The sequence below is a fragment of the Ornithodoros turicata genome, chromosome 5 (genome assembly GCF_037126465.1).
Source record: "Ornithodoros turicata isolate Travis chromosome 5, ASM3712646v1, whole genome shotgun sequence".
In the NCBI taxonomy this organism is placed as follows: Eukaryota; Metazoa; Arthropoda; class Arachnida; order Ixodida; family Argasidae; genus Ornithodoros; species Ornithodoros turicata.
The window spans coordinates 57,201,095-57,211,062 of NC_088205.1; the positions used below are offsets into that span (position 1 = coordinate 57,201,095).

Below are 9,968 nucleotides of genomic sequence, written 5' to 3' on the forward strand. Positions count from 1 at the left end.
AGGTTTGATAGCACAGGATCAGCTGTATTAGGTTCAGGGGACGAGAACAAGGCATCTTCCACGAATCGCGGATTGTATTCGGGCGTGGAAGTGATACCAAGCTCGAAGATCTCTTCAGCGAGGACTTGAACGACATCTGCTTTTATGAGGATGCTCCGGCAAAGAACAAAGGTAGCGACGAAGACAACGTAGCAATGATGGGAGACGAGGATGATGTTGAAGAGAACGAGGTACCGGACGAAGAAGCTACGCTCAAGCTTGAAAATACGGTACGGTGGCGTGACGACTACTGCAAGATGGGAAATCGAAGTCGGCAGGCCAATGCCAGCATCATCAGGTGGTCGGACGGAGCATGTCTGTCCACTTGGGTTCGGAGATTCGTCTTCCTCAAGCAGCAGGGTGTTCTGGTTGCCTCTGGTTTGTATGTCGCGCCATGGTCTTTGGAAATCTTTGGTTTCCGTGTACTTTTACTTTACTTCAATTTTACGCTTCCCTTTTTTTTTTTTTTTTTTTGACGGAGCGCCATTTTAATATTGTCGGTAGACCAGAACCAGTCTTGCCAACGACTTCCGGTGGGAGATGTAAAGGTTGCTACGAAGGAAGACGAAATGTCTACAGTTGTGTCGACACGTGGAATGAAGAGAGTGAAGTGGCTACTGTGGCAGTCGGCTGCGTTACGAAGGTTAGTAACGAAGAGGCCAAGCAAGCGCACATAAAAAAACTACGAATACCGTTTAATACGTGTCAACTACCCAACAGACAAACAAATAATGTTCCAGTCCGCCCAAGTTCGCGTGCATCTACCGGCCCGCATGAGCGTCGTCCTCGTTCCTCTCTTCGTTTCGTAACAAAACTCCGATACGAGTCCACCATTCACAACATCCTCCCCCCCCCCCCCCCCGGATGACTATTGGCTCATTTCCATCGGGTAGAGCAACTGCACTGGTCGACGTATATAGTCTAGTTCCATTGCTGAGCTTAATCTCGCAGGCTCGAATGTTGCCGTCTCGCCCAACGAATGTCTTTTCTACCCGACCGAGCTTCCAAAAAAGCCTAGGGCGTACATTGTCATGTGGCATAACAACGTCCCCCGGTTTCACTGAGTTTCCAGGCTTGTGTGGGAAACGATGGGCAGAACGTAGTTCGAGCAGCTTTTTCTCGGTCCATTTATTCCAAAATTTATCCATTAAGCGTTGCCGATGTACTATAGTCTACGGCAGTCTATAGTCTTAGGCAGAGTGCATGCCTAAACTACGCCCGACGAGGAAATGCGCGGGTGTCAATGCTTCGCTGTTAGGCTCGCTTGTGTCTTGATAGGGGATCAGACACGAGTTGACAACAATTGGTTTGTTTAGCGGTTCTTTTTCGGCGCTTCGGGATGTATTGGAGACAATTAAATTGACACATTTTACAAAAGACAATTTACCTTCTGATCAAAGTTCATAAGGAAAATCACCCAGACAGACCTATCATTTCAGGTATCATTTCAGGCCTCAGCCTCTACCAGGCACGTGACGAGCTCTTCTAAATTGAGGGACGACCGGCAAAGTACCTTCCGCAGTACGGCCTTCACCCTTCCAATCATTCGCTCCCACTATCCGCCCCACCAAGCAGCCTGGTCTACAATAAATCTCCACTGCACTGTAAAAAATTTCACCGTAAAAAAAAAACGGGCAAATGCAAGGAAAGTTGGCTGTCAAACATTGGCCGTTTTTTTTTACGGTGGCCCCGTATAAGTTGTGCCCGTGAAAAAATACTGCATTGGCCAGTAATTTTAACAGGGATACGCCGTGTAGAATTACTGTGCTGTGGTCGTTAAAAAAACTGCAGTGGCCAGTAGTTTTAACTGGCATATGCCGTATACCCTTATCGTGCTGTGACCGTCCCTGGAGCCCCTCTTTTTTTTTTTCTACATATAGTCGGAGCAATGAGAGCAATTTAAGCAATGACCATGCGCAGCACATTGTGATGTTTGTCACATTGGGATTTATTTTCCATGTATATAGTGATGAAAATGCGCCAGTCACCTCTGGCATCAAAACCCTGCAAAGAGAAAGGGAACTGCTACAGGGAGCCGGGCAATTGACATGCAATTATACTCACCGTTTATTTTTTCAAAGGAAGAACATACGAAGGAACCATGTGCACCCATCAGTCAGCTCTGGCATCAAAATACTGCAAAGAGAAAGGAAACTGTTACAGGGAACCGGGAAATTGACATGCGATTATACTCACCGTTTATTTTTTCAAAGGAAGAACATACGAAGGCACCATGTGCACCCATCAGTCAGCTCTGGCATAAAAATACTGCAAAGAGAAAGGAAACTGTTACAGGGAGCAGGGCAATTGACATGCAGTTATACTTACAGTTTATTTTTTCAAAGGAAGAACATACGAAGGAACCATGTGCACCCATCAGTCAGCTCTGGCATCAAAATACTGCAAAGAGAAAGGAAACTGTTACAGGGAGCCGAGCAATTGACATGAAATTATACTCACCGTTTATTTTTTCGAAGGAAGAACATACGAAGGAACCATGTGCACCCATCAGTAACCTCTGGCATCAAAACACTTCAAAGAGAAAGGAAATTAGAGTCACTGTTTTATTTTTTCAAAGGAAGAACGAGAAGGTGCACACAAAACGCGGAGACGGCACGGAACTACTTCTGGCAGCGTTCATAAGGTCATCTGATCATGACCCTCTCGTATGTGCTGCTTCATGTGTGACACTATCTCTATATTCGTAGTGAACTGACGCGAGCACGAATGGACGTGGCATACTTTCGTGGTTTCGGAGAGCAAATCGATTCGAGGCGACCGCCCTGGTGTGTTCTTGTAACGTCCCAAAATGTGACATCCGAGTTTTGCATAGTTCGCCGCCGTGTACATACATCATGCATGCATGACAGCCCGGTATTCTGCTCGCTTCATGTACACCTCTACGGTGGTCAACTAGCCCATCAGAGTGTTCAAAGCACAAGGGTACCTTCCGCAACGATACATTACAACAAGAGCGCCTTGATCACCCTACGAGCCAGCGTACACACAGAACTAGGGAGACGCTTCACAGCAAACGCGAGCCACGATTTACGGGTGTCACATAAGTTGAACAAAACCAGGCATACGGTGCACCACGCTCAAATCGCAAAGAACAGGATGTGCGAACAGAAATGTGCTTACCTGACTACGTGCATTCACGAGATTTAAACCGATTCGCCCTACTTCTTCTTCTTTGTCCCAACCGATCTCCATTGTAAAAGGCTGGATCGCGGATAGGGAGCGCGAGCGTGAAGAAACCGGCCGCCATCTTACGGTGTCCACAACAGCCGCCGCAGCGATCATGGCAACTTCTTGCAATTACGGTCGTACCAACCGTACTGGCAAGGTTACAGGGCCTAAACTTATACAGGTGAGTCACTCTTCATCAAGGAATAAATAGGCGTCCATTCTGTACATTTATTTGACCATTATGAAGTGTTTCTTTGCCAAAAAGGAGCACTGGATGCAGGTTGCTTGATCGCTCTTCCGACGTTCAATCGAGCACACTTGCATTTTACCCGGCGGCAAATACAGTTTGAGTGCATAATATGCTTGAAAGAACATGTTACACTACACAGGTAGTGTTGTCGTCAATATATGTGCGAACACTCGAGCGCTTTTTTGCATGCATTGCTAGCATGGTACACGGTGTTCTCTGCGGAAGCAAGTGCCACATTCATTTCTTTGAATTACCTTCGCGCACAAGTTCGGTATTACGTCATAATAAGACCACGATTGTCACATTTTTACCATGTATTGGTATTGTTTTGTGGCTTGGTTTGATTTGTGACAAAGAATCCTACGTAACGGTGGTGTGGCGCGACTTGAATAACGCCTTTGTGTCTGAGCTGTATCGTCAGCTTGTTACGATAGTAATAATTTGTAGCGTGTCGTGCTATTTGTAGGAGTTTTAAGGCAAAAGTGGTCTCTCAATACAGGTTTCGTCATGAGGGCTGCCCAGTGTGATACGGCTGGGTGTACAGGTTAAGTATCACGTTCCTCATCCACTGGTTTCTACTTTACAGGAAGGAACAACCTCAGTGCACGCACTGTGGTTAGCCTCTCTCAGTTTTGCATATTTTCTTACATGTTCACATCAGAAACACACCTTACACTTTAGGCTCCTTAACCCAGCAATATAATAATTAGAGATTATAATTCTTTTTAGAAGAGTTCCCCATATTCTTTTTAGAATAGTTTTTAATCTTTTTAATTATTAGAAGATACAGGGATTGTAAACCATGTTTTAAACTGTTGTTTTAACATTTGTCCAATGCATTTATTAAACAACATATTCATTTTTAACTGGTTGCACCCAAACCAGTGTTCTGATGTATTATTTCCTTTGTTGTCGATGCACCATAAAAGTTGGAATAATCATCATCAATGCAGGTTACTTCACAGCTGCCTCGACATACTCAAGAAATGGGTGCAGAACCTGCGTAATGCCCGCAAACTTTGACTACCACAGCATCTCCAGAAAGTAAAGGGATATGTGTCACATGGGATTTTTAAAGGCATTCACAGTATATAATACCTTGTATGAACTGTTGTAGATCTAAGCAGCTTCTACAGTACACTCTCAGAAATTAAAACTTGTCAGGGAACTGTGATAATTGTTTCAGTTAATAGGCATGCACATATACGCTATAAGAAGACAATTATTTATTGAGAATGCACTTCTCTGGCTACTCATGTTGTTTACATCTACTGTTGATCACATTCATTTATCACATATTATATTCTTATATATTATTATTATATTATCACATATTCGATCACATTAAATTTAAAATTTAGCATATATGAGAAAATATCAGTGGGGAAGTTGCTATTCATTGCTCATTCCAACCTAAAATTGAGTGCTACAAATTTAGAGAGCGTACCTGACCATTGTCATTCCTAAAATATATATTGCCATTGTAGCAAGGTCACAAAACAATAAATGTAGCCTTTTGCGACCTCCCTGCACGTTCATTGTATCCTGAAACGCATAAGTGCAAGAAATAAATCTTGAACTTGAATAAACTTGATGTTGTATAAGCTTGACATAAAATGTTGAATAATATAATGAATGATATAAAGTATTGAATAAACTTGAACTCGTATATTCTCTTTACTCATCATCAGTGATCTTCATTACAAAAGCATATCGTGTTAGACTTTTTTGTTTGCGTTTCACAGACTGGGGCACGAGGGCCAAAATGACAAAATCACAACTGTTTCAACCTCCAAATAGTCCTGTTGCAATTTGAAGACCATACGTGGAGCTGCATTGTTTGGAACATGCTCCACATAATAAGCATGACAAAGTCAGCACTGGATACCAGGACCCCGTCCCCAAGCAGCTTTTCTCACGCTGCAGTTGTATTCAACAAAAGCATGTGAGTGCTGGAGAAGGACATTCAGTTTGGCGCAACCGTGCCTGCAAATAATCAGAACAAATAAAGGAAGAAGCAAACAAACATAGAAGGGCTGTACTTCAAAAAGAGATACGTCCTGTGTCTCAAGAAGGTGTTACCACTTTCTGAGTAACTTAATTGATTAAGCTTACATCACCACCTGATTAACTGTCCTAACGAGCGTGATCTAATTGCGTGAAGTATTTAGGGCTGCTTCGGTGTGTCCATATTTGCAAGGCAAAGCACCGCTGTCGTTTACTAAAAGACTTGTAGAGGAGGTGGAGTTCCTACAGCCCTACTGGCGTCGCTGTCCAATATGTTCTTCGGTTCGACATGCTGCGATCATGGGAAGGTCCTAGTGGGATTAACTCTCGGAAGACACCTTGCGCAAAGTTTCGCATCATCCTCGACTGCAGAAGTGCACGGAGTGCCCTTATACAGAGTATGTGAAGACATCTGCATTACTGTACTGTGTCGTCCTGGCATCACGCCTACCTCAATGGCCTCTTCGTTGTACAGTGCTGACCGTGCGTATTGCGCTGACTACCGCCTCATACACACAAAAGAAGTGTTTCGGATAAAGAACTTTGTCTTTACTTCGGAGATCGGCGTAGCTGCCATAAAGAATGTGGTTCCAGCTTATCAAACCGAAGGCAGAAATGGCCTAGCAGTGCAGATGCTGCTTCAACTACTTCACAGCAAAGGTGGCTGAATCACAGCAAGCAGCAATATGTCGCCCACATTTGAAGGAAGCTCACAGGGTGAGCCATTTGTGCACCAGCCCGACGTGGTCGAAGAAATCATTGAGTATATAACATCTGAAGCCATTAACGCCACACCGCTGAAGTAAAGAAGGAAGTCGGTGGATCATGTGCACAGAGCGAACACTCCTAAGTACGTGAAGAAATGGACAGAAAGGCCGTAAACTGGAGACTGCTTTCGGTGTTGCCTTGCCAGGAACATCCAGGCGCAACTGCCAGGATTACAGCGAGTTAGCATGTAACGTGAGAAGAGCCTATCAAGAAATCTGACAAGAACCTGCCATCAAAAGTAACGTTAAGGCTTACAACAGCCTAAAGCAGTTCATGACACGTGCACTCTCATCCACCCGGGATGCTCTGCATATTACGTTACCTTCTTACCTTGTCTTCTTCGTTGTCAAGTTGTTATTCTGTGTACTGTAAATATGCTTCGATATGATCACCGTGAACAAATATACCTTATAAAGACGCAAAAGTATTCTAAAGCATTCCGTTCTTCACGAGCTGCCAGCACTTGCAATCCATATGTGATATCCCGCAAAAAATGCGAGCGCATCTGCATGCTCCACAATCTACATTCAGCGATTACAACACTGTTATGAACATAAACGCTCAGAACGGCTTCAAACTGTAGCAATTACTTTCATGTGAAGACAGAAGCCTCGTATTGACCGAGAACTTTATACGCCCTGGGCAAAAAATTGACTCTACTTTGGGTGGCGTCCTTCGTCTCAGTTTGAAGTAGAATCTTTCACCTTCACGTCCCATGGTGGACATTTCTTGGGGAGCTTAGCATTTCGTAGATATTTGCAAGCAAAGACGTACGGCCAGCCGTTACTCCGTAGAAGAAACGCGAATTAGGCTGAGTTGGTCGTGCAAAAAATTCTGTGGTTCTAGAGGCGACATTATGCTATCAAAATGTCGTAGGGGGTCTCATTCGTTAGTCCAGACATGGACATTTTCTGGTAACACTGGGTTTATTGAGATGCAAGAGAAAAACTTGGTGCAATACATTGCACCTATGGGATATGCAGGTGTAGCCGACTTTAGGGAGGGTGTCCCGCGATTCTCGGAATGAACCCCTCCGAGTGGTTTACGTCGGACTCGACAAGGCGTGACGGTGATACACCATGTTCTCGGTGTCCGAACATTTCTCCGTCAGTGGGAGAACCTCCAGAAGTGTCAAGGCGGACTTTCCCGAGAGTCCAAAGAGTGAAGCAGCCTCCCTTGTGTCTGAAGCGGGCTCACAGGAAATTCATGATGCTGAGAAACAGAGACTGGAAGGCGTGAAGCCTGAGAGCTCAAGGAATCTCGTCGAAGACGAGCACAAAACTGCGACGAGCTGAGCGATTTTATTCCCACACCTTATTTTCAGAAGAATCGCTAAGAAGTGGTTCAGAGATATAGCTGGACAGCCTGGTTGCTTCACCTCATGAGGACGACGTGCACAGAAGCAGTAATGTGCAGTGCGGCGATGCGACCACATTGGCGAAGTTTCTCCTGGATGACCTAAACGGTTTCTTAAAAAAATACAGTCCAATCAGGAGGCTTTAGAAGGACGCTGGGGTCGACGGGATCCTGAATCAAGTCAACATTCAGTCCGTTATGTAGTGCCCAATAGCCTTTAACGTACCACGAAATAAATAAATAAATAAATAAATAAATAAATAAATAAACATTAAAGAAAGAGAAATTGTTGCAGCAGTATGGTCCCATTCGGAAAGCATTCCTCCAGAACAGGACGAACGGATGTCGCCGAATGGCGAGATGATTCTCGAACATTCCCCCAGAGATATGTCTATGATACATGAACGATATCTCGTGGAAAGAACAGAAACTCGCGATTCTGTCACACTACTTTTGACGTTCAAGGTTCCTGCCTGAATGTCTCAAACCAACGTGAGTAAGAAACATAGACTATGGAATGAGGCAAACCTAATACTTCAATCGATTCCTCGCTTTGAGTATTTTTTCTTTGCGTAATCGAAAGAAACATGGAGAGCTCACCCTTCGTTTTGCGTAGCAGGCTAGTAGGACTCCCGTATTTACGGAGGGACGCGGTTATAAGCAACAAATCGTATCTGTTTCGGCTTCGGAAGAGAATTCAAGTTTCATATTTCATATTCGAGAATTCATATTTCGAGAAGGGCGCCTTGATAACGCGGTCCGCCCCCGGGTGGGCCGTGTCTTGGAATGCGCGGCCCGTAAAACGGTCGTCGGGGCAACATCGCTTGCGGTGTTGTTTCCGGGAAGATTTTTTTTCTAAAGAGAATTCAAGTACCTTTCGGAGTGGGTTTCTGAGTGGGCAAGCTTGTCCCACCCTTGCGAGGATTTCTCCGACTTAGTGTCCTTCACAAGGTTCTGTTTCCCACAGGAACAACAAAAACGCTTCCATAACTTTGGTGTCATTGCAATTTGGTGCAACTTGTGTAAGCACTTGGCGGAAGTGCGTGCCAGAAAACGCAAAATAAAACAAATCAAAGCAGAGAATTGTCGGAAAGCATTGTTCTTCATGTGTACTTAAACTGTCCTAAATTGATCACTGAGGATGGGCGAGGGACAGCCTCGGAGACGTCATCTCATATGCCAAAGGGGCAGTATTATGACATTCTGAGGATCAGATTTTGACATCCTAGGGATGCCATTCCTGTCCCCATCTGACAACCTTAGGATAGCCTTGGGATGACAGTGTGTTCTTGGGGTTGTTTGACTAGGGAAAAGGAGCCGTCCAAGGCTTGCAGTGGGAGGCCAAGATATGGCAAAACGGAAATAAGGCAAGATAACTGATTGCGGCGGGTCGTTCGCGACATGGAACAAATATTTTCGTCAATGCAGTTGTCCATTGTTTGACTAGGGAAAAGGAGCCGTCCAAGGCTTGCAGTGGGAGGCCAAGATATGGCAAAACGGAAATAAGGCAAGATAACTGATTGCGGCGGGTCGTTCGCGACATGGAACAAATATTTTCGTCAATGCAGTTGTCCATTGTTTGACTAGGGAAAAGGAGCCGTCCAAGGCTTGCAGTGGGAGGCCAAGATATGACAAAACGGAAATAAGGCAAGATAACTGATTGCGGCGGGTCGTTCGCGACATGGAACAAATATTTTCGTCAATGCAGTTGTCCATTGTTTGACTAGGGAAAAGGAGCCGTCCAAGGCTTGCAGTGGGAGGCCAAGATATGGCAAAACGGAAATAAGGCAAGATAACTGATTGCGGCGGGTCGTTCGCGACATGGAACAAATATTTTCGTCAATGCAGTTGTCCATTGTTTGACTAGGGAAAAGGAGCCGTCCAAGGCTTGCAGTGGGAGGCCAAGATATGGCAAAACGGAAATAAGGCAAGATAACTGATTGCGGCGGGTCGTTCGCGACATGGAACAAATATTTTCGTCAATGCAGTTGTCCATTGTTTGACTAGGGAAAAGGAGCCGTCCAAGGCTTGCAGTGGGAGGCCAAGATATGGTCAAAACGGAAATAAGGCAAGATAACTGATTGCGGCGGGTCGTTCGCGACATGGAACAAATATTTTCGTCAATGCAGTTGTCCATTGTTTGACTAGGGAAAAGGAGCCGTCCAAGGCTTGCAGTGGGAGGCCAAGATATGGCAAAACGGAAATAAGGCAAGATAACTGATTGCGGCGGGTCGTTCGCGACATGGAACAAATATTTTCGTCAATGCAGTTGTCCATTGTTTGACTAGGGAAAAGGAGCCGTCCAAGGCTTGCAGTGGGAGGCCAAGATATGGCAAAACGGAAATAAGGCAAGATAACT

The 9,968-nt window shown here is 44.9% G+C and overlaps 2 long non-coding RNA genes across 2 annotated transcripts; one reads left to right on the plus strand and one right to left on the minus strand.

Annotated features, from left to right (window-relative positions):
- The first annotated feature begins 209 nt into the window (after positions 1–209).
- LOC135396067 (uncharacterized) lies at positions 210–1,599 on the plus strand. The gene is made up of 3 exons (XR_010423281.1): positions 210–417; positions 544–682; positions 1,491–1,599. It is a non-coding gene; the product is annotated as an uncharacterized LOC135396067 (long non-coding RNA).
- A 501-nt stretch (positions 1,600–2,100) lies between these two features.
- Positions 2,101–3,169, minus strand: LOC135396068 (uncharacterized). Its single transcript, XR_010423282.1, has 3 exons — positions 2,368–3,169; positions 2,236–2,307; positions 2,101–2,175 (listed from the first exon to the last, which is right to left on the minus strand). It is a non-coding gene; the product is annotated as an uncharacterized LOC135396068 (long non-coding RNA).
- Positions 3,170–9,968: the final 6,799 nt, after the last annotated feature.